Here is a 26321-nt window from a genome sequence, read left to right as displayed (position 1 = left end):
TCTCATTTGTGACAAATAGTATTATTCAAAGACTGTAGGTTAACATCAGGTAAAATCCCTACATACTAGAATGAGAGTGAGCAAAGCCAATGGGTATTTACCCTTTGATAAGGACTTCACAATAATAAGTAAGTGCTGGTGAACACCTTATTAGGGATAAGAGTCTCTGTCCCACCCTTGCTGTTCCTGCCCACGCTCTCACAGCGAGTCGACATCGATATACAATGAATAATAATGAGAAAAAATCCAAGGCATGTAGAGAACAGCGGCACTGACTCGGGCACGCTCAGTACTATGTTTCACCTACTGAGCATGACCGCTGTACAATGTCTGGTGCCTTACGCATGCGCAATCTGGGCCGGGCATATCAGGAGTAGTGCATGTCTCCGCGCGCATGCGCGGCTCCGACGTAGCACTGCAGGCATAGCCGCGGATGCCCGATGTGAAGAGGACCCCGCGACGCGGTAAAGCCTGCCGATCCGCTTTAAAACATCACAGAAGAAAAACGTCGGTACCTCCGGTCATTACTCCTTACGGCCCGGGGTACCGACGGATAGGTGAGTCTCTTCTACAAGAGATACCGAGACTCTGTAGCTCGAGCAGGTGAACGCTAGATCATTGGTGGGAACTGGTTGCCCTTTAGAAATCTAGCCAGGTTTCAGCCTATACCTCTCTCTGGTTTAAACTGTGTTTACTTGCTTTTCTAGTCCACAGCAAACTGTGTCTACTTGCTTTTTTAATCAATAGCAGGTTACCTCAGACAGAGAGGTTTATGTAACACTAAGAGGGGTGACGTGGGTAAACATGTGTTATCATGGAGAGAACACCACGTGACACCCCTTGACTAGCGGTGGCTTAGATTAATGATGGGTACCCCTTGTGGACTGGATCTGATGCGCTGTACCGTTTATTGGCCCTAGCCAGGGGCGAGTGCAGTAAACATAAGACGTTGTTGTGGTCGTGATGTAGATACATCACTGACTATATGTTTTTTTGTCCTTATTTTAGAGCGGGCCCCCTTCCCTGAGTAGTGTGCCAGGTAGAGGTGAGGGCGACACCCAATTACTATGGGTAAGTGATAAACCATTTTTGAGTATCACCACATAATTAGAAATGCGCAAGCGTCCTTTGACGCAAGTACAGAGTGAGTAAGAGTGAGTGTAATTTATGGAGCATTGTTTGACACATACATGATGTTTTTTTATCTATTACAGGTTCCGGTTAATGTATCCTTAATCATTCAATTTGGACATTACCGGTGGAGTATCTGTACATTAATTATGCACTATTATACTTTTCACTTTTTGTAGCAGCAGCTGTACTTGTTTATAGCTTGGTCCTGAAGAATGCCCCGATACAGTTAGATCTTAGCGAGGGCAGAAACATGTCGACCTTTTACACTGTTTGACGTCTTGGAAACAACAAGCGTCAGCACTCTGCTTTTTAATAATGGCAAGGGGGCTTGATGAATAAAATTGGTATAAGTACTCCTTAGTCATTTTTAGAACACCACTTTTTCACTTTATTTTGCGCTGCACATTTCACATTCTCTACCTATACCCTCCTGATCCTCTCACCTCCTTAAGTGAGTCTCTGGATGTGAGCAAGTACTATGTAGGGTGACCAGTCAACCCATAGTCTTCCTCTTAGTCAAGGTTTTTTCCGATCAATCCACAGATCGGTTTTCCTTGATGGGATGATACCTAAACCCAGATGATGAGACATCACGTTGGGTGATTGATGGGTCTTGGTAGAAGGACGTCTCGCTCCCACTCGGAAGACTGGTACTCTAGTTTTTGCTTCATTTGGTTGACTCACTCCTCTCTCACTCTTTTGTATAAGACCCAGTGTGTTCTGTATTGAGTACTGAGAAGCAGCCTGTCCTGGGATGCGACCGCGCTCGGAGGCTAAGCTCGCGGCCCGAAGTGGCAGACCTGTGGATTCATAGATCAGACCAGGACTCGCGCTAGGGGTGCGAACATGAGCTGCGAAGTCACGGGGCCTTCCGGTGTGGTGAAGAGCAGAGCACATAGACACAACCTGCCCAGGGCCGCGGTAGCACTGTGTGGCCTGGTTCCCGAACTGCAGCGTATTGACCAGAGTCTCATGGACCTGCCTCTAATCCTTGGTGAGTGGTGAATCGTAGTTACCCCCCCCACACCTCACCAAGAACATGCCCTGATTGTGGAGCCTCGTCTGGGTGGATCGGCTGCGGTCCGTCTGCCCCCGCCATGCTGTGGACATCTACTTGATCTCAGCTGCTTCCTGTAAGAGTCCTAGCCCTGGCCCGCTCTTGAGGGGGGTGTCAGTACGCATAATGTGCTGCGTACCACTCGGAGCGGAGACTTTAGTGGGGGGCCATCTCGAACATTGCTCTCACCTTTGAGGTGCTCGTGGCCATCTGGCGTGGCTGTGCCCTGGCTACAAAGATAGGTCGGAGTGGGCTGGGATCCGAGCCTGCTGAGGGTCGCTCATCAGTAGCCTGATCGTGCATACCTCCATGAGTAGTGACTGTTGGTGCCAAGATCTATTGCGGCTGTGCCCCCTCTTTAGTGAAGGCAACTACTACTGTAAGACCTTGGTCGAGTCATAGGACTGGGGGCTTCGATATCTGTCCTTGAAGCATGGTTTGCCTCTGATTGCACCACAATCTCTAGGGGTTTATGGCCGGGGACTCCCTGTGGCCTATGTTGACTGCATTAGAGCTGCTCACATGAGAAACACCAGCACAATGGGCAAAACTGATAAATCTCAGCCAAAGTTAAACTTTGAACAACGAAAATCCAGACACGGGAATGAATCATCAGAACTGGCTGTGGCAGGGTCGAGCAAAGAAACAGAGGCCACAGATGGAGACATTAAACAGATCTTGGCAACAATACAAAAAAGCCTGTCCACTATTGACGGGAAAATGAATTCCCTATCAAATAGAATGGATCGAATGTCCGAAAGGCTGGACAAACAGGCAGAGCACCTAGATATGTCGGAGCATGAATTTCAGAGTTGGAGGAGGCAGAAACTGATGCATACAACACCCAAAAGCAAATGGAGAAAGCCCTGACTGTTTTAAAGAATAAAAGATTTGGAGGCCATGTCAAGGCGTAGTAACCTGTACATTACTGGCCTTCCGGAATCCACTGCAATTGAGGTAATTGAAGTATTTGTTGAAAAACTTCAAGTTGGTGGTAAGTAGCGATTTCCTTTCAAAAAGCACTTTTTTGCTTTTTGAAATGTGCCATGTGGCACACATCCATGCCTTGTGGCATGTATGTGCGCCACATGTGCACACATGCACCATTCACGGGTGCAACAGGGTGTCCTTTGGACACCGTGGCACCCTTGAAATAGCTCCAGCTATTAGCGATTCGGTAATACCGAATCGCTAATAGTGAATCTCTTCCCATTCATTCCTATGTGCCTCCTAGCCCATAGGAATGAATGGCTAAGTATTCCTTAATAACGAATCTCAATTACCGATTTGTTATTAAGGAATGTTAAGGAATCGCTAATATTTTTGCGATTCCCTACCTACATTCCATTTAGCGAGTCCTTAATAGCGATTCGGTAAAAATCGCTATTAAGGACTCGCTAAATGGAAGCTACCTACATCTGGCCCTATGTTTGTTGTAGATCGCACGCACCGGTCGCTGGGCCCCTGGCGCTCAACTGCGTCCTATTATCACAAAAGTGCTTAACTACAGGGACAGGAATGCTGCGCTAAAAAAAGCCAGAGAATTTGGCGAACTAAGTTATGAAGGCTCCTCCATCTAGCTATTTCCAGAATTTACCCTTAAGGTTCAAGAGACCAGAACACAATTTGTCCCAATGAAACGTAAACTGAGAGAACCAAACTGAACATAGAATATGCTATGCCCTACCCTACTAGGCTGAGAGTTTTGGTAAATGGCTCTGCTAAAGTTTTCTCAGATCCTAAATCTCTCCAAAAAACCCTCAAAGGGTGGAACATAGGGAAAGCTCCGAGGAAGGGGGCGACTGGTTCAGCTGGAAATCTGGATGAGAATGATTAGCTCTTGTCTGCGATATCTACCTAATATTGTTGTGCTAACCTATTTTATCTTGGATATGCATAATAATGGTGCGATTTCTAGCCTGCCAATCTGATCATTAGGAATGAAGCTTAGACCAAATATACTTTTAAGACTAAGTGGGTATGAACGATTGGTTGTTTGCATATATACGTTGCTACTCATCTCCACTACGTGGGCTGACCTGAGCTAAGGGTTGCTTCATGCCTCTGCTCCTGGCGTAGAGGCGCCTTGACTGTGTTGCAGATTGCTGTGGGACGCGGCTCTTGGACCCAAGCTGCCATCGTTGGAACAGGACCCGCCCTCCGCCCACACCGTTGCGGGACTGCGAGGCACTCTAACACCTGCAGCCTCTTCCCGCAGCGGCCCCGCCCCCCGCCCGGTGTGCCTTCATAACTTTCGCAGCACCCGCTGCGCGGGTGCTACTCATCTCCACTACGTGGGCTGACCTGAGCTAAGGGTTGCTTCGTGCCTCTGCTCCTGGCGTAGAGGCGCCTTGACTGTGTTGCAGATTGCTGTGAGACGCGGCTCTTGGACCCGAGCTGCCATCGTTGGAACAGGACCCGCCCTCCGCCCACACCGCTGCGGGACTGCGAGGCACTCTAACACCTGCAGCCTCTTCCCGCAGCGGCCCCGCCCCCCCCCCCCCCGGTGTGCCTTCATAACTTTCGCAGCACCCGCTGCGCGGGTGCTACTCATCTCCACTACGTGGGCTGACCTGAGCTAAGGGTTGCTTCGTGCCTCTGCTCCTGGCGTAGAGGCACCTTGCCTGTGTTGCCGATTGCTGTGGGACGCGGCTCTTGGACCCGAACTGCCATCGTTGGAACAGGACCCGCCCTCCGCCCACACCGCTGCGGGACTGCGAGGCACTCTAACACCTGCAGCCTCTTCCCGCAGCGGCCCCGCCCCCCGCCCGGTGTGCCTTCATAACTTTCGCAGCACCCGCTGCGCGGGTGCTACTCATCTCCACTACGTGGGCTGACCTGAGCTAAGGGTTGCTTCGTGCCTCTGCTCCTGGCGTAGAGGCGCCTTGACTGTGTTGCAGATTGCTGTGGGACGCGGCTCTTGGACCCGAGCTGCCATCGTTGGAACAGGACCCGCCCTCCGCCCACACCGCTGCGGGACTGCGAGGCACTCTAACACCTGCAGCCTCTTCCCGCAGTGGCCCCGCCCCCTCCGTTGGGAGGATAAAATCAGTCTACCCGTCTCGCGCAGCGGGACGCGCGCGGGACGCAGCTCGGGCGAAGCCCGGGCAAAGGGCGGGCCCTCTGAGGCCCTCGTAGGCCAGAGTAGGCCGGGCTGGGCCTACCCCCTAAGACCCTCAGTTCAGTGGCCCGTGCCCCGCCTCACGTCGGATATGTCGACAGAAGAGGAAACCACTGGGAAAAAAGGAAAACTACGCAATGGGTCATTGGATAATTATTTTCCCAAGATTCAGAGTGAGGGTGATAAGGATTCTATCTTAGCAGAGCGTAGGGCCGAGCGACGTCGCTCAGTTGAGAGCATGAAACATAGACCCCTCATTGACAGTTCCCTGCTTGTTTTGACCCGGGAGGGAGGCTCAGTAGATTTGAGTGGGGATAATGCTAGTCAAGAAGGCGTTCCCCTTTTGTTTCGTGATTTTGTATCCACACCTTGTTTGCCCTTGGATAACATCATAACTGTTTCTCCTACTCCTAGTCCAAGTCGTGCCTCTGTCATAACTAGACCTAGGAAACAGAAACCTAAGCATTTAGTTGCTGCCCAGATCCACCGTCCACCACCAAGTAAAAAAAGGAGGAAACTAAGGGTGGCACTAGGTAAAGCTAAAATCCTGCATACAGAATTTGGTAAAGGGGCAAAAACCCTCAATTCAACGGCGGCTACTCTAGCAGAGGAGCCGGATCCTATACCAGCAGTAGTACCTCCATTGGTAAATAGTTCAATTGAAGAATTTGCACAGGCTGTGGTTCCTGACAGCAATGCTGGAGCCACAGCATCTGTTACTCCATCACCCCCCACATTAATAGGGAATTTGGAGTTTCTGCTGAGATCTCTCCTTTTACCTATTAATGAGTCCATTAAAAAGGTGGAAATTAGACTGACCATACTGGAAACTGCTATATCTAGCATGGTTACTATGACTAAAACCCAGGGGAGTGGGGTGGCACATCCAACACCTATGGTCAGGCCCCCTTCTACCACCGTCCCAAAAAACCCAGCTGTACCAGCTCAGCCGGCCAAACAAACTTCACAGCCCAAGGGGAGGGTTGACCTTCCCACCCATAATCCATTGCCTCCCAAACAGCTAAATACACCTGCAACTGAAAAGGGTGGTGACCAAAAAAAACCAGCCTCAAAGGCCCCGATAAGTAACAATAAGAACGACCAAGGGGAAGGTAGTTACAATAGAATACCACGGAAAAAGGTGCCACAAGTGGAGATTCCCCCTGAAGCAGTGCCCTATGTGGTGGTTTTGACTGGGGTCCCCCCGTTAGCAGAAAATAAGAAGGAGGGATACGCTGACCTCAAAAATAAAATTATTCATTGGTTGAGGACACATAGGCCGATAGCGCCCAATATAGATGGGGATATAGTGCATGTCAGACGGATTAACTGGCTGGGGAGCAGAACAAAAGACATAGAGGGGGACCTAGTGGTGGTCAACTTTAGAGACCCCAGAGCAGTAGATTATATCTTAAATTGGCCACCTGGAAACGGGGAAACTCGTATCATCCCTCGGGCCCTAATTCACTTCTATCCCAGGTCTGAGGCTATTCCTCCCAAATATCCAAATAAGTTCCAAATCTATAGGCCACCCCCCACCCTGCCATATAACAATAATTATCCCCAGTACGGGCAACACTTTGCCTCGGTGCCTGACCAGCATTTTGCCTGGTCTACGGTGCCCTATAGGCACACAATGAGCCACGACACCAGGATGGAACACCTAAGACCCTTCACCCCCTTGGATACTTATAATCTGTTTTCGCAGCTCTCTGGGCTGGAAGATTGCGATTGAAGTTTAGCGCCCAGGGGGGAGATATGTCAACTCCCTGGAGAGGAGGCCCCACGACTTCGTGGCAGCATAGATGCAGGGCAAGTTAGTCCATCTTTAGCTCAAATTGCCATCACTAACAACATTACTAAGGCTTCTATGTTAGCCGGGTCTATGGCCAGCAGGGCTAGTTGTCCTGTAAATCCAATTCCCTTGATCCAAGATGGGGGCAGCTGTATGACCTTGACGGATAATGAGGGTGTGAATAAGGGGGGACTCACCAGAGTGCCCAAGGGACGGCGGGTAATAAACCTCCTATCTTGGAACGTTGCGGGGTTAAAAAGAAAGTTAGATATACCAGAGTGGCACACGTTCATTGAGAGGTTCGATGTTTGCCTGTTTCAGGAAACCTGGAGCCTACTACCCTTATATAAATCGGGGTATATCACCCATTTTTTGCCAGCAGTAAGCAAAGGAAAGGGTAGACCAGCGGGTGGCCTCATGGTTTGGGTTAAAATAGAGTTGGACTGGGTGGTCACACGCCACAACTTGGAGTGTAGTGATATACTCCACCTTTCTTCTAGAGGGAATGTGGAGGGTAGCAGACTTGACCTCTTCAACGTTTACGCCAGAGGGGCACCAGGGGACTCCGCCTCCTCAACTTTAACAGCTCTGGACTCTGCCTTAGCTAACTGCCCTTCAACAGCAAAAATCATCGTGGGGGGTGATTTCAATTGCACGTTTGAACCCCTCCTCGGAGACGACCCTCTGGGTATTGAAGACGAAGACTCGAAATGGTCTATCCCAACTCTATCCCTGGCCCCTATCAGAAAATGGTCAGCTAGGGCACTCCAAATCACTGCATTAACTAGGGACCACAAGTTAAGAGCCCTCAATGGCAGGACTATATCCGACCAGGCAGGTGCACTGACCTTCAATAGACTTACCGGGCCGTCCCGAATTGACTACATCCTAATGGATGTCAGTCTTTGGGCTGACCTTATTGATATGGAAGTGCTCCCAAGTCAGGATAGCGACCATAATCCCCTGTGTTGTAAGTTTAATTGGGGCATTTTTAAAGACACTAGGGTGAATGCCCCCTTAAAAACATCCAAAGAGATCACCCCATACAACAACAATCGCAGACTGAAATGGGACAAGGCTAATCTCAAGGAGGATGACCTAGGGGCCATTAAATCCCTGGTAGTGGGTCTCTGCTCTGATCTAGAGGCCTGGGTTTGTGAAAACCAGTTTAGCATGCTGCCGCACGCTTCCCTCGACTCGGCTTATAAAGCTACAATAGATCATGTCAGCCAATTTTTTATCTTGAAAGGGAAAAGCCACAGGAAAACTATTACACCTCCCACTTCAAATAAACCTTGGTATACAGAGCAGTGCAAGGGCAAAAGGAAAAATCTGACAAAAGCCCTGCTTTCTGGGGATCCTTTGCTGGTTAGAGCGGCCAGGAAGGACTACCTAAAAGCACTATCGCTGGCTAAACGTGAGTGGGAGGAACAGCATTGGCAGGACTTATCCAGTGCTGTGAGTAGTAGGAACCCGAACCTTTTTTGGGCTCTGATTAATAGATCTAGGCAGAGGAATTCGCAACCATTAGCAGCCCACATAACCAGCCAGCAATGGTTTAGTCACTTTTCATCCCTATATGGAGGTAATGATGAACCAATCAGCCCTGGCGCAGCTAGTTTTGGCGCTGGGGATACCTTAGGGGTGGTTGACCTCCCATTTTCGACCACCGAAGTAGTGACGGCGATTAGACACCTAACCCCAAAGAAGGCGGCCGGGCCGGATGGGATCCCTGGGGACTTGCTGATTGCGGAGCCACAGGCTTGGGCCAAGTTAATCGCCACAATTATGAACTTGATTACTAGGGGTCACCAGGTGCCAGACTCTTGGAAAGGGGCAGAGGTGGTAACCGTGTTCAAGAAGGGGGCAAGAGATGACCCTGCGAACTACAGACCTATCAGCTTGATAGATATAATTCAGAAAGTGGTCGGCAGGGTCATCATTTCAAGGGTAGGCGATTGGATGGAGGAGGCCAGTATTCTCTCCCACCTTCAAGCGGGTTTTAGAAGGAAGGTAGGCACGATGGACCAGGTCTTTCGCTTTTTTGTTATCTATTGGAAGGCAGTTACCATCAAGAAAGGCAGTTTATATATGGCCTTCATAGATCTCAAGACGGCTTTTGACCTGGTCCCCCGGGCAAAATTATGGGAGATCCTAGGAGAGATGGGATTTCCCAGTAGTCTCCTGAGTCTAATCGTAAAGCTCCACGAGGGGAACTACCCGAGGGTCAGATGGGGATCCCAGGGTCAGTTAACAGATAGGGTCCCTGTGAGGAGAGGAGTACGCCAGGGCTGTGTTATGGCTCCGACCCTTTTTTCCCTATTCGTGAATGGTGTGGTGGACCATCTGAAAGGGGAAGAGTCGGATGCCCCATCCCTGGCAGGGGAAAGAATCCCCCCTTTACTCTTCGCCGATGACACCTTATTGATCTCCAAATCCCCTGTGGGTCTGCAAAAACTCTTGAACCGGTTTAGTTCTTTTTGTACCAACAGAGGCTTAACCATCAATACCTCGAAAACTAAACTGATGGCACTCTCCCCCTCCAAAAGATTTAAAAATAATTTCTTGCTCAACGGTGCTCCCCTGGAGCTGGTCGATTCATTTGACTATCTTGGTGTCCGGATAAATAGTCGAATGACCTGGAAGGACCATTTGGCCAAAATGCTACTCAGCCACCAAAGAGTTTCTGGGGTGACTCTGAGGGAGCTCCGCGAGTCAAGTAGCAAACCTGTTTCCCCGGCCATGGCGATTTATGAGGGCCAGATCCTTCCGGCGGCACTATATGGCTCCGAACTCTGGGGGTTCGAAAATGTTTCAGATCTATCGACAGCGGAAAACAATTTTCTAAGGAAGGTGGTGGCTCTTCCCGCTTCCACCCCACTGATCCCCCTGAGACTAGATTTGGGCAGAAGAGCTCTAAAGGACTTGGTACGGCTACGCCCGTTGCTCTTCTGGACTCGTTTAAGAAGAACCGAGGAGCTCTGAAAATATGCTGAAGGGCTGGATGATCTTCTTCTGTTGGACACGGGGAAAAAAATAGGATGGCTGAATAAATTGAGAGACCTGGTTTATAACTTGGGACTAAGGGATGCTTGGGAGTCACAAACGCCGCCACCCAAGGAAGTGATCAAAAAGCTATATTGGGACTGGGTACAGAGCAATGCACTAAGGGACATGGATGGGGGCTCACTCACGGATCAATTTCTATTAATTAAATGGGTGAAAAAACTGGAACCCTTCCTTGACTTGATAACCAAACCTCAAGACCGAGCGCTATATCTAAAATTGAGATATGGGACGCTCCCGGTGCATGACTTCACGGCGAGGTGGTCGAACTCTGGTGCCCCCCTGCGCTCGTGCCCTGGCTGTGCAGCACCAAAGGAGTCTGTGGCTCACCTATTTTTTGCCTGCCCCGCTTACAAAGTGGCGCGGAAATTCTGGCTGAAACCTGTGTGCAGGGAACTGGGGCTGAGGTGCCATAGCCAGGCACTACGTGTACTTTCTACTGACTCTTCTTCCTCCATCATGATTTGTGGGGTGGCAAAATTCTTGGGTAGTGCGTGGGTGACGCGCTCCCGTTGACTGAAATTGCACTCGGGGAGACCTACGATCTGATGCTTGAAACTCCTGTTAGCAAACCAGTGACTGTGGTGCATTTATTCCCTTTTTATATCCGTATCTTTTTATAGTTTTAACCAGTGATTAGAAATGTATATGTATATGTATTCTTTTATGGTGATCAATTTGCCGAATAAAGATATTTAAACCGATATATACATTGCATTTAAGTTTGCTTGCCACTCGGCCTATTTTATTATGTGCTTTATATGGGCTGTGTTTCCCCATGGTGATAAATCACTCCATGCTAGACGGTGGGGATTATGTTGGCGATTAGATGTAATGGCCAGTAACATCCGCCCCACGTGGTACCTCCTGATTGGTTTAATGCTATTTTTGTTTTGTGTGTAATTTTCATGTTCATCAGGAATGTTAAGTATTGCTATGGGGGTTGGGTGAATGCTCGCATATGCTTAGTTGGGTATTGCATTGCGAGGGAGAAGGTGGAAGGGGTTTTGTTTTGCATACACAGCTTATGTATACTCGGTTGATGTGATGACAGCAACAGAGAGTTCACTATATAGTGGTTTGCAGGTGATAGAACATAACAGATGCTATAAATGCTTGGGGACACAATGTGTAGTCTAATGGGCAAAGTCCGGTTTATGACTTTGAATGTAAGAGGGTTGAACGACTTTAGAAAACTACTCAAAATACTGGCCTACCTAAAACGTCACGATGTAGATGTTGCCTTACTGCAGGAGACACAACTTGCCCCTAATAATAGCATGCTCATTAAAGGGGGCTTCAAGGCACATTCCAGGCAGCTGGATTCAACTCCCACGCCAGAGGAGTGTTGATTTGGTTGAACCCTAGATCGGGGATTTCTCTACCTGAGCTTAAGACAGATCCAAATGACAGATTTGCCATCTCTAGATGTCTCTGAAAAGGTCTAGACATACAGGTTGTTAATATATATGGACCGAACTATGATGATCTTCTGTTCTATAAGGCACTCTTAGCTCACATATCAGACCACCCCATGTTACCGCAATTATGGGGAGGCCACCTAAACTGTGTTTAAAACCCACTTTTGGACAGGTACGGGGGCCTGGTTAGGCACTCCTGAGCCACTGCTAAAGTTATTTATGACAGGCAGGTGGGTCTGGTTGATATCTGGAGGGCTAGGCATTCAGAAGTGGGCGGGTTCACGCACTACTCTGCCATTCACGACATACACACTAGAATTGATTACATGCTCATGTCGAGATTTCTCCTTCCACTGGTTTGTGAGTGCACAGTGCTGCCTCGAACATTCTCAGATCACTCTCCAATTATAATGGTGGTTGAAATCCCCCGTGCGGGGTCACCCCGTTCACATAGAGGTTCCCCCGTATTCATTACTAGACTCTGTGTTTAAGGCTGAACTGGCCACAGCAATCTCAGATTTTTTTACATTAACATCGGCTTGGTTGAGCACTTCTCAACAGTCTGGGAGGCATTCAATGTGTACATTAGAGGTGTTGCCATTAGTAAGCATGCAGGCGCCCTTCGCTCCATTAGGGGTAGACTCTTGACCCTTGAGGGTCAACTGGGTAGGCTAGAGCAAGAGGTTCTCAAGTGCAGTGATCCACAGGTGGCAGACACTTTGAAAAAAACGCTGGAAGAATATAGCGAGGAAGCGGACAGTGAAATTAAACACATGGGGAAGAATGCAGTATCTAGAACTTATGGTGAGGGGGATAGACCGGGAGCAGTACTGGCCGCACTGGCTCGATGCCAGAGAGATTCAGGCGTGGTATCAGAGCTGATTGAGGAGGATGGCAATATACTGAGGGACCCTTCTGATATAGCCACAAATTCAGCAAGTATTATGAAGATCAGTACACTTCGAAGATTGGGGTGGATGAAACAGCCTTGTTAGATTACTTAGAGCATCTGCATTTACCCTGGCTCTGGAATGGGCACAGAAAATATTTGATGAGGCTGATGGACTCTACAGAGATCCAGGTTGCCTTGAATTCTATGCGAGACAGAAGCGCTCCAAGTGACAATGTGCTCACCGTTACCTTTTACGAGGCCTACAAGGACATGCTGGTTCAGCACCTAAGTAACCTATTGAAGGAAATCGCCGATATGGGCATAATGCTGCCAACAATGAGGGAGGCTCTCATTGTTACTCTAATATAGCCAGGTAAATCTCCACAGGTTAGTTCATCCTACTGGCGGCTATCACTCCTCAATGTCAATATATTATATATTTGTCTAAATTTTAGCCAATAGGCTTGCTCCCCTCCCTTAAACTCGTGTAGGACCAGAACAGGCACGATTTGTGCCGGGACACATGTTAACCCAAAGACTTATTATTTATTTATTTATTTTTTAAACTTGTAAGGCGCAACAGCTACCCAGAAAGGGTTTCGCGGCACCAAGACACAGCACAAAAGTAGCGAAGGTTTGCAGGGTCGTTCCTGATTATTGCTCAAACAACCAGGTTTTGATATTCTTCCTGAATCTGGCGTGGTTTTACTCCCTGCGGATGTAAGGAGGGAGTGCATTCCAGAGGGTTGGTCCAAGATGAGCGATGGATCTGCCACCCATTCTAGCAAGTTTAAACCTGGGTATGCAGAAATTGGCTTCTGATTGTGACCTAAGGTTATGACTAGGGGTGTAGGGATGGGCTAGTGCAAGTAGATATTTAGGAGCATTACCTGTTTTTATTCTAAACATATAGTTCAGGGCTTTAAATCTGATTCGGTTTTCTACCTTGAGCCAATGCAGGCCACGTCGGTAGTTTGAGACACTGGTGGTTTTAGGAATTCTACACAACAGCCTGACAGCGGAGTTCTGGACGAGCTCTAGCCGCCGTACTACAGCTTGATTTGAGCCTAGGTACAAGATGTTACCGTACTCAAGCCGAGATGTAATGAGGGCATTGACTACGGTTTTGTGGGTGGAGATAGGCAACATCCAGAGGATTTTCCTCAACCACTTCAAGATGGCGAAGCAAAGGCCAACAACTTTGCTGGCCTGTTGTTTCATGGAGAGGGAGCTGTCAACAATGACCCCTAGATTGCGTACCTGAGTAGCAGGAGTTGGGAAATTTCCCATCTGGGAAGGCCAGTGGGAAGGGCTCCACAGGTCATGTTGTTTCCCTAGGAGAAGAATCTCCGTTTTGTCTCCATTTAATTTCAGCTGGTTTCTGGTCAACCAGCTGAAGATGTTTTGGAGACCTAGTTTGAGGGGAGACAAAGATGACGGGTTAGGTTCAGACAGGGAAAAAATGATCTGTGAGTCATCTGCGTAGGTCATGAGGGTGAGTCCTGATTTTTCCGCTAGGTCAGCCAGAGGTCTAAGATAAAGGTTAAAAAACAACGGGCTCAGAATGGATCCCTGGGGCACTCCGTGAGGGGCGTTAAACACTCCGCAGCATACTGATGAAGATGTGATTTGGAACGTCCGTTGTGCCAAAAACGACCTGATCCAATCAAGTGCCATGCCACAGATTCCATATTTACTTAACGTAGTTAAGAGTATTTCATGTGATATGGTGTCAAAGGTCGCGCTCTAATCTAAAAGAATGAGAGCAACCGTTTTACCATCATCAAGGAGTTTGCGGATGGTTTCGGTGACTCCTAGCAGGGCAGTTTCTGTGGAGAAACCGGCTCTGAAACCAGATTGAGATGGATGGAGGAGGGAGTTTTCTTCAGAGAAGAGGGTTAGGACTGAGTGAATGTGTCTTTCTAGCAGCTTCGAAAAGACAGGGAGCAGGGATATAGGTAGATAGTTTGACAATATTTCGGGGTTTGCTGTAGGCTTCTTCCGTAGTGGGCTTATCATGGCATGTTTCCAGAGTGAGGGAACAGTAGAGAATTTCAAGGAGGAATTTAAAGTATTCACAATGACTTCAAGAGAAAGGGCATCCAGTTGTTTTAATATTTTGATGGGAATAGGATCACGGGGAGAGCCGGATTTGATGGTCTTAAGGATGGCCTTCAGAGAGTCTGTCGTGATGGGAGGCCAAGATTCCAAGGTATTATTTACTGTAGGGACAAAGTCCATATCAGCCTGAGGGGTGGAATCATTTATATTGCTGTTGATATCACTGAGTAGTTTTTAAATTTTGTCCGAGAAGAATACGGCAAGATCCTGACATTGTTGTTCATTTAGCGGAGGAGCCGAAGCAGTGGCTTGTTCCTTGACCATATTAAACAGAGTTTTGGGTCTGTTTGTTGCTTCCATAATGGTGTTGGAAACGTACAGAGCTCGCGCTTTAGTGCAGGCTGTGTGGTATTTATTTCTGGCATAATGGTATCTCTCCTTTTTGTCGGGCGCGTAATCTTTCCGCCACTGGCGATCTAGTGCCGTACATTTTGATTTCTCATATTTCAGTGAGTCGTTGTACCATGGGGCTGGGGGTCGGTGTCCGTTTCCCTTAGTGTGAGGGGTAGGTAGGCAGGAATCAGCGGCGTCACTAAGCCACATTTGTGTAGCTTTTGCTATGCTTTGATATTAGGTTCATGGGTGTTGGGATTTTCGCCGAGTACCTTATTTAATTGTGCAATGTCGAGTGTTTTCCAGTTTTTCCTGGACGTTGCTAGAAAAATAGGCTGCACAGAAATAAGGGTTGGGAGTTTGAGGCTGAATTTTATTAGGTAATGGTCTGACCAACATATAGGGGTGGTATCATGCCATGCTAGTTCGGTGAGATTAGTAATAATAGGGTCAAGCAGATGACCTGCCTTAAGTGTGGGTCCGGAGTTTAGTAGTCTCAAATTTAAAGCTGTCATGTCTTCAAGCAAATTGGAGCAGGTGGAGTTGGATGGATCATCCAGATGCAGGTTGAGGTCCCCAATTAGTGAGAAGTTTTTTGAGGCTACGTAAAAGGGGGTGATGAAGTCGGCAAGTTTGGAAGCCCATAGAGTGGAATTTCCAGGGGGCCGGTATATCAATAGGCCAGAAAGCGTGAAGTTAGGGTTGATGGAAATTTTAAAAAAGGCAGCTTCACAATCAGGGATGTCAACTGGGTTGAGGTTACATTTCAATTTGCAATCCCACCACCGATTTGGCCCACTCTCTCTTTCCTAACGATAGCAAAATTGGAGGGGAAAGCAGTAGCTACGTCAGGGCCTGCGCTATCGTTTAGCCAAGTTTCCATCAGAAAAAGTGCGCTAGGTTTCTCTTCAAGTAACAAGTTGAAGATATCATGTTTGTGTTTAGGTAGGGAGCGGCAGTTCGTGTTGTAAAACAGAAAGTCTTGTGCCCTAATATTTGGGTGTTGTTTCCGCTTCCTATGTCTGTTTCTGAGGTCCGGGTAAGGTTGAAAATTAATAAGTGTGAGATTGCAGTTAGGACAGGTAGAGTTTCCTGACTGATGTAACTCAAGTACAGTGCACTGTTCGTTAGTGGTTGGATACAGCGTTCTTAACTGACTAGAGGACCTTACCAGCCTGTCTAGAGCCGCCGGGGCAAGGCCCTCAGCCCCATGCCCCGTCCTGGCCCGGACGGGCAAAGACGGGCTGGTCTTTGGCGCGTCTTCGGCGCGTGGACGGCGCTGCCGCTGCGCGTATCCGCTGCGCGTATTTGGGGACATCAGGTTTATGAAGAGGACGGGCTAGCATTCAGCTCCGCCTCCACACACTAGCCCAATCAGTGCCAGCCCCGGGAGGGAACCCGGGAGAAGGTACCGCCCTGCACCCTCCACAACAAACAAGCCTAGCGCTTGTGGTGGACCGGGGTTGCAGGGGCGCCAGAGTGCGGCGATATTGGCGTGAACAGAGCAGAACAGTGAGTGCTACAAATTAAATTGTTAGAAAGTGAGCAGTTGCTTCAGTGGAATATTTAAAATCAATCGCACGGGAAGCGTTAGAATAGTCCAGATCACGCTGCAAATGAAAGTGCATCTGTGAAATTAGTCAGTCAATCACACAAGATCAGTTAAAAATATGCAAGTTACTCTACAAGCAAACGCGCTGCAGTCCTTCATGCGCGTGTCATCAATGAGATGGTAATCTTGTAATGGGTTTATGTAGAGGACGGGCTAGCATTCAGCTCCGCCTCCACACACTCGCCCAATCAGTGCCAGCCCCGGGAGGGAACCCGGAAGAAGGTACCGCCCTGCACCCTCCACAACAAACAAGCCTAGCGCTTGCGGTGGACCGGGGTTGCAGGGGCGACAGAGTGCAGCGATATTGGCGTGAACAGAGCAGAACAGTGAGTGCTACAAATTAAATTGTTAAAAAGTGAGCAGTTGCTTCGGTAGAATTATTAAAATCAATCGCACGGGAAGCGTTAGAATAGTCCAGGTCACGCTACAAATGAAAGTGCATCTGTGCAATTAGTCAGTCAATCACACAAGATCAGTTAAAAATATGCAAGTTACTCTACAAGCAAACGCGCTGCAGTCCTTCAAGCGCGTGTCATCAATGAGATGGTAATCTTGTAATGGGTTTATGTAAAGGACGGGCTAGCATTCCTCTTCACTTAGGACAGTAAAAGGGGTTATTCAACATGTTAGACCAGATGTCAAAGCCGCAGTTGTCTTCCTGGACGCGGAGAAGGCGTGTGACTCTGAGTGGTCATTCATGATGGCAATATTACGAAAACTGGGTGTTGGAGAGATTTTCCTCAGATTAGTCTCAGTTCTGTAAAATGAGCCGACAGGCTGAGTGAGGTCAGGAAGTCATGTAAGGATATCTCGGGCACCAGGCAGGGCTGCCCTCTGTCTCCGCTATTGTACAGAATTGTGGCAAAACCTTTGGCATGTTCCCTCAGAGAGTACCTTGGGCACCAGGGCATTCGATTTCCCGAATACAATCTTATGATGCCTACCTACGCAGACGATATGCTACTGTACACAAGGGATCCTGCCACCAACCTGGCTCCATTCATTCAAGAGGTGATAAGATTCAGTGGTGTCTCGGAGCTTAAGATTAATTGGAACAAGTCCATTATTTTCCTACTAACTCCAGCGATGGTGCCCTTTGACTTAGACTTCCCTCTGCAGTGGACCACTGACTCAGTTAGATATCTGGGTATACAAGTTCATACCGACTCGGAAATAGTCCTGCAGGACAATTAGGGAAAAGCAATAATTAAACCTGAGGAAGATGTTGACAAATGAATAAGGTTACCACTTTCTCTTGTTGGCCGTATCTCCATAATGAAAATGATTGTATTGCCTAGATTATTCTTTCTCTTCAATAACATCCGAATGGTAATCCTGAAATATATTTTCAAGAGGTTGGGTTCCTTGATGGGCCGATTGGCATGGGTGGGTAAGTCCCCTTGTGTTAAGATGAATACACATACACTCCCATACTCCCTAGATCTGAAACAATATTATAGAAATGCACAGAGCGTGCATGCTTAATCCTGGTGTCATGGCCCACACACTCTCCCTCATCTCCATATTGAGAAAATAGCAGTCAACCCTGCCCCGCTCCCTTGGCGGCTCACTCAACCTCCTAACAGACATTGCGGAGTGTTAGACACTATAAACTTGACCTTGTAAACTTGGCACTATTTAATAAAAATACAAGCAGGTACACTATTATACTCGTGGGGTTGAGCGCGCTACTGGGGTGTAAGCGCATCCCTGTGGTGGGCACACTTATGTGGACCTGTGTGTAGCAACAACACAGTGACTTCCAAAAGATTTAAAGTTCCAAAACTTAGTTTAATTCAAATTTCCACGGGTGTACTTCATATTATCATCATATGAATTGGTTAACGTGTGTTGATATCATCATTAAACATGAGAGAAGCTCCAATGCATTTCGGACCATACGTTCTTTTTCAAGGAGCACTGCAACAAAGAATATACGAAAAACAAATAAATATAGTATCTTCCTATCATCATAAAGAAACATGGTAACTGCTCTTAAGCATGCGAGTACGTGAAAACCTCATGCACCCTAATCGAGGGAGAGATCGGGTTGAATGAAGAAAGGATTGTTTGTGCGTGAATTAAAAAAAAATAACAAGCGGGTGAAAACGGTGTTCAGAACGCTTGGGAATAGAAGGTGAAGGTTGGCGCTAAATAGCGTAGTTCCCAGGGTGGAACGGGTGATGTTTAATTCGAGTAAGTTAGGGAAGGTGAGAGGCGGCTCGCGGGAGCATGCAAAGTTCAAACGGAGTTGCGCGGTGATTTACAAACGAGCTGGACTTACTTGGTGAAGAGAAAATTCGAACGCATAAAGCCCCAGTTTAGATGGTGACAGCCTTCACGGAGTGTGAGCGAAGTTTTAACAAACTGGTGACGAAGTGATAGAAATGAAAGAGGGGTTAAAGTGGAGGTAGTGTAAAACGTGGCCATCTTGGAATGGTGTGTAATAGAAAAAGTGAGGAAAACTAAGCATGCAGTTACAGAGAGCATACAGCAAAACAGGATATGGTGCATCAAAGGATGACCAGCTGGGCATTTATAGGTAACAGCTTAATTCTGTGCGGTCATTAAGACCAAAAGGTTTTTGAGATTGCAGTCTGTACATCCATGATGTTTCACGTTGTAGAAGGGTTTTGTTGTTGTCTCTCCCTTCAATCTTGGGTACAATGTCCAACACTTGATATTTGAGTTGTGCCACGTTGTGATTGGCTTCGTTGAAGTGAGTAGCGATGTTGGATTTCATGTTCTTGGTTCGGATATTAGACTTATGTTCGTTGAGTCTAGTTTTGATTTTCCGACTAGTTTTTCCCACGTAGGTCTTGCCACATGGGCATTTAAGGAGGTAGATCAGATTTGCGGAATCGCAAGTGGCGTCAACATTAAGCTTGATGTTAAAACCTCTCATGGGGTGGCAAACAGTGTTCCCTGTGATTACATTATTGCAGTTACTGCAATGATGACATGGTCGTGTACCTGTGTGATGTATTGAGGTCGGTTCGGTGTCACGTTTTGAAAGGATCTCCTTAAAGTTCATTGGTCTAGTATAGGCAAAAATGGGGGGATCTTTGAATATTTCACCAAAGTCAGGTTCAGAAGACAGTATGCGCCAGTGTTTTAGAATGATCCTCTTGTATTTGTTACTGGAGGTAGAATATCTTGAAACCAGTACCATTCTCTCACTATCGGTTTTAGGTTTGTTCTGCAAAGCCTCCGTACGAGGAATTGCTGAAGTTCGGTCGATAGCTTCTTTAAGGATTGTTTCCGGGTAACCTCTCACTCGGAATCTAGATGTCATAGATAGAATTTGGTTGGTTCTGATGTCGGGGTCTGACACGATCCTGGTAATCCTTAACATCTGGCTGTAGGGTAAATGTCTCTTAAGGGAATTCTGATGAAAACTGCTGTAGAGCAAGGCATTATTGCGGTCGGTGTTCTTGCGAAAGAGATCTGTCTGTATACCATAGGGCGTGATTTTAATGAGGACATCCAAGAATGCAATTTCATTGTGGTTTAGATTCCAGGTGAAATCAATTCGATCGTCTTTAGAATTGAGTTCAGTGAGAGCCAATTTCAGGTTCTCTTCAGTGTCCTTCCAAATAAAAAGCAAATCATCAATGTAACGAACATAAAGTTTAAGGTTATCCGTCCAGGTGCTGTTCTGATAGATGTGATTATGCTCAAAGTTTCCCATGTACAGGTTAGCGTAGGTCGGTGCTGCGCAATTGCCCATGGCCATCCCGGACAATTGCAGGTACCATTTCTCTTCAAATTTAAAATAACTATGATATAAGGTATATATCATTAGTTCAAGGATGAAAGGTTGCAGGGAATCGTCAGTGTTGGATTGAAGTAGAGCTTGTTCTACAGCATTAATCCCCCCTTCATGGGGGATTGAAGTGTATAAGCTTCTTACATCCGCTGTACACAAAATGAGTTTCTCATTTTCCAGAAGTTGGAGATCGGATAGCTTGTTGAGTAGTTCAGTGGTATCCTTGATGTGACTGGGTAGAGTTGAGACCATAGGTTGGAGGTAACGGTCAATGAATTTGCCAGTTGGTTCATGTATAGAACCTCTGGTGGATACGATCGGACGGAACGGCGGGTCCGTAAGGTTTTTGTGGATTTTAGGCAGCATGGTGATTGAAGGGCTGCGGGGATGTTCTGTAGTGAGGTATTTCTTCGTTCTGTCATCGATGATTCCATCGGTGGTAGCCTTGTCAATGATGAGGGACAGTTCCCTTTTGAATTCGCTGGTCGGGTTACCATCAAGGGCTAAATAGACATTAGGGTCCATGACATGTTCCTTGGTACGTCGATTGTATAGTTCAGTGTTCAAAATGACAAGGGCGCCTCCCTTGTCGGCTTTTATACACTTAATGGCTGGGTTCCTTGCGATATTCTTTGAGGTGTCCATGTCTTTATTGGTAACATTCTTGTGGGTTTTCTTTCGAAAGTTCAGTTTGGAAATGTCCTGTTTCACTAGGGTCTCGAACGTATCTATACTTTTGTGGCTGACAGGACATCTATTTAGCCCTTGATGGTAACCCGACCAGCGAATTCAAAAGGGAACTGTCCCTCATCATTGACAAGGCTACCACCGATGGAATCATCGATGACAGAACGAAGAAATACCTCACTACAGAACATCCCCGCAGCCCTTCAATCACCATGCTGCCTAAAATCCACAAAAACCTTACGGACCCGCCATTCCGTCCGATCGTATCCACCAGAGGTTCTATACATGAACCAACTGGCAAATTCATTGACCGTTACCTCCAACCTATGATCTCAACTCTACCCAGTCACATCAAGGATACCACTGAACTACTCAACAAGCTATCCGATCTCCAACTTCTGGAAAATGAGAAACTCATTTTGTGTACAGCGGATGTAAGAAGCTTATACACTTCAATCCCCCATGAAGGGGGGATTAATGCTGTAGAACAAGCTCTACTTCAATCCAACACTGACGATTCCCTGAAACCTTTCATCCTAATGATATATACCTTATATCATAGTTATTTTAAATTTGAAGAGAAATGGTACCTGCAATTGTCCGGGATGGCCATGGGCAATTGCGCAGCACCGACCTACGCTAACCTGTACATGGGAAACTTTGAGCATAATCACATCTATCAGAACAGCACCTGGACGGATAACCTTAAACTTTATGTTCGTTACATTGATGATTTGCTTTTTATTTGGAAGGACACTGAAGAGAACCTGAAATTGGCTCTCACTGAACTCAATTCTAAAGACGATCGAATTGATTTCACCTGGAATCTAAACCACAATGAAATTGCATTCTTGGATGTCCTCATTAAAATCACGCCCTATGGTATACAGACAGATCTCTTTCGCAAGAACACCGACCGCAATAATGCCTTGCTCTACAGCAGTTTTCATCAGAATTCCCTTAAGAGACATTTACCCTACAGCCAGATGTTAAGGATTACCAGGATCGTGTCAGACCCCGACATAAGAACCAACCAAATTCTATCTATGACATCTAGATTCCGAGAGAGAGGTTACCCGGAAACAATCCTTAAAGAAGCTATCGACCGAACTTCAGCAATTCCTCGTACGGAGGCTTTGCAGAACAAACCTAAAACCGATAGTGAGAGAATGGTACTGGTTTCAAGATATTCTAGCTCCAGTAACAAATACAAGAGGATCATTCTAAAACACTGGCGCATACTGTCTTCTGAACCTGACTTTGGTGAAATATTCAAAGATCCCCCCATTTTTGCCTATACTAGACCAATGAACTTTAAGGAGATCCTTTCAAAACGTGACACTGAACCGACCTCAATACATCACACAGGTACACGACCATGTCATCATTGCAGTAACTGCAATAATGTAATCACAGGGAACACTGTTTGCCACCCCATGAGAGGTTTTAACATCAAGCTTAATGTTGACGCCACTTGCGATTCCGCAAATCTGATCTACCTCCTTAAATGCCCATGTGGCAAGACCTACGTGGGAAAAACTAGTCGGAAAATCAAAACTAGACTCAACGAACATAAGTCTAATATCCGAACCAAGAACATGAAATCCAACATCGCTACTCACTTCAACGAAGCCAATCACAACGTGGCACAACTCAAATATCAAGTGTTGGAAATTGTACCCAAGATTGAAGGGAGAGACAACAACAAAACCCTTCTACAACGTGAAACATCATGGATGTACAGACTGCAATCTCAAAAACCTTTTTGTCTTAATGACCGCACAGAATTAAGCTGTTACCTATAAATGCCCAGCTGGGCATCCTTTGATGCACCATATCCTGTTTTGCTGTATGCTCTCTGTAACTGCATGTTTAGTTTTTCTCACTTTTTCTATTACACACCATTCCAAGATGGCCACGTTTTACACTACCTCCACTTTAACCCCTCTTTCATTTCTATCACTTCGTCACCAGTTTGTTAAAACTTCGCTCACACTCCGTGAAGGCTGTCACCATCTAAACTGGAGCTTTATGCGTTCGAATTTTCTCTTCACCAAGTAAGTCCCGCTCGTTTGTAAATCACCGCGCAACTCCGTTTGAACTTTGCATGCTCCCGCGAGCCGCCTCTCACCTTCCCTAACTTACTCGAATTAAACATCACCCGTTCCACCCTGGGAACTACGCTATTTAGCGCCAACCTTCACCTTCTATTCCCAAGCGTTCTTGTCACCGTTTTCACCAGCTTGTTATTTTTTTTAATTCACGCACGAACAATCCTTTCTTCATTCAACCCGATCTCTCCCTCGATTAGGGTGCATGAGGTTTTCACGTACTCGCATGCTTAAGAGCAGTTACCATGTTTGTTTATGATGATAGGAAGATACTATATTTATTTGTTTTTCGTATATTCTTTGTTGCAGTGCTCCTTGAAAAAGGACATATGGTCCGAAATGCATTGGAGCTTCTCTCATGTTTAATGATGATATCAACACACGTTAACCAATTCATATGATGATAATATGAAGTACACCCGTGGAAATTTGAATTAAACTTTGAAAACTTTCTAAGTTTTGGAACTTTAAATCTTTTAGAAGTCACTGTGTTGTTGCTACACACAGGTCCACATAAGTGTGCCCACCACAGGGATGCGCTTACACCCCAGTAGCGCGCTCAACCCCACAAGCATATTGGACGCACCTGAACAGTTGCGTTACCTGTCAGGAGCACCTCAAATTGTTTAACTTCGTTCTATTTTCTAACAAACCCTGAATCTCACCGATAGCAGTGCGCCGTGCTTAACTCCCCTTACACTATTATACTCCCCACTGCTACCAGTGGTTTGGTGACAATGGCTCCCAATGAGTGTGGAGAGTGCGGTTGTCCAGTCACTCAAGGCTGTTCGTATTCACACTGTGGGTGATTGTTTTCTAAGAGAGTAGGGTCTGTACTTGGGAGGAGGCTACTGCTGGAGCGCACAGTGCATCTTCACTCACGCAATATCCCTATGTCTGGGTACGCCATGCCATGTTGGATCTGTTGGGCGAGGAGTACCAGGAGTCCCCTGTTCTCCCCTCTTTCACTTATCTCCTACGTGCAAAGTCTCTGTGTAAATTGATGTCAAACATATATGATATGTCTCAGGAGTTCAGGCGCATGCAGTACTCTTCTGCCAGAATGCAATGACAGGCTGACTTGGGTGCAACACTAGATGACATTAAATGGAGGTACTGCTGTGAGGTCACACAGAAGGTGTCGCTAAACGGCAAACACATATTAATTCATTTCAAGTAACTTAACAGAGTATATTACACCCCTGAGCGTCTGCACAGATACGACTTGAGAGAGTCGGATCCCTGCGATCGCTGTGGTATAAGCGGTGTAGATTTTCTCCATGGTACTTGGTCGTGCCCCCAGATAGCCTCCATCTGGAACGAATTATTTCATGAGTTGGGGGGTATATTGGGAACAGCACTTTCTCCTGATCTCCTGATTGCACTTTTGGGATACACGAAACCCTTAAAAAAGATGTTAGGAAACTCATAGGTGTGGGTTTGCTCTTGGCAAAGCGCAGAGTAGCGATGCGCTGGTTACGAGGCCCTCCTCCCTCAAAATGTGAGTGGGAAAAATAAATTATATTCCTTAATACACAGTCTGAAACACATAGTGAGCTAATGCCTCCACAGAGCGCCCAAAAAGGTTTTGGGGACTGTATAAACAATACATAACGGTTTGAGATATGGGCGAGATGTGCGATGATTAGTGTAACAGCATTGTGATATAACTTTCAAGTATTGGCGGGTTAGGATGGGTCGCTTTGAAATACAGTGCCAATTTAGTTAAGTTCAAATATATAATGCATGCTTGACTGTTGGACTATGCTGCATGAAATGTAAATGATCTTTGAATCCTAGTAGAAGGAAATGCTGTAAAACCTTTTGCATGTCTTTTTTGTTCTTCTCTCTGATTGCTGTGTTCTCAATGCATGTGTAACACTGTATACAGCTGTGGTAAGTTTAATGAAAAAGCAATTAATAAATAAAAATGTAAAAAAAATTATGGATCTGCCATATTTGTCACATAATACATCTTCTGCTGCATAATCTGACAATAATAAATTGTTTGTAGTTCAAAAGGATCAAAATGTACTAAAAATGAGACGTGTGGTGCTGCGAAGTGGAGGGCCCTTTACAAAGGCTGACTGCTCACCTTTCTCACTGCTGCATTTATATGTTACACAAATAGGCCACGTTATAACGCATGCGTTTAGAAACATGCCATTATAACGCAGTCATCACAACGACCGCGTTGTTACATCGCATAGCATTACAAAGCAAGTCATCACAACAACTTGCTGCAGGGGGGCTTTGGATGTTGGAATAGTATAATATACTATTACAACTTCTGTCTGTGCAACAGTAGGGAAGGTGTTGTATTTAAAAATCCAGCACCTTCTGTCCCCTTCAGCAAGTCGTTGTAACGGCTTGCGTTGTAATGGCATGCAATGTATCAACGAGGTCGTTGTAATGACCGCGTTGTAATGGAATGCGTTGTTTCGCATCCTGGGCAAAAGATGTTTCCCATCTACACTGGTACTAATAAGGCAGAATCTTTGCAGAGACCGTTAGCATGTGTAAACATTTAAAAATGATAAAGTATCAGAAAATAAACTACATAATGCTGCAGCTGTTTTTGCTGCATAATTTACTCAACACTGCAGCATCATTTTGTCCTCCATTGCTGCATAATTCCAGTGGCCCCAAAGCAGGCAGCACATGTTAAAGGTGCCTGTGCGTGAAGCATAGAGACTGAAGTTTGGGAACTTAGTTTGGTGTGCATGCAAATCCTGCATTGCCGATCTCTTGCGAGTTGCACTGCTACTGCTGAAACAAGGCCAATAGAGGTATCAATGGGTGAGATGGACTGGCCTCAAAGACAAGGCCATCTTTAGCGCTGGTGGTGGCCTGTGCAACAATATTTGTTGGTGCCCCCTAATGACCACCTCTGCCATGGATTCCCTCACTACCTCCCTTTAACAGTGCCCCTCAAGTCTCCATAACCACACTCTCTCTCAGAAGCATTTAATTTGATTTACAGCGCCACTCATGCCAGTGTAAGGTGTCAGAGCACTTTACATCACACACATTACACAGAGACAATCATACGTGTGTAAATCACTATATTAGAAATATTACTTAAGACAAAGGACTACAAGGTGTAGGAGTTACATGACAACCAAACTAGTAGGCAGTATAGTTTAATAGTGATTGGTCTGGAGAAACACAAACTCAGAATTTAAAACGTAATACCATGGTT

Source organism: Lissotriton vulgaris, chromosome 2_1 (genome assembly GCF_964263255.1).
Source record: "Lissotriton vulgaris chromosome 2_1, aLisVul1.2, whole genome shotgun sequence".
Lineage (NCBI taxonomy): Eukaryota > Metazoa > Chordata > Amphibia > Caudata > Salamandridae > Lissotriton > Lissotriton vulgaris.
This window is presented reverse-complemented; position numbering follows the sequence as displayed.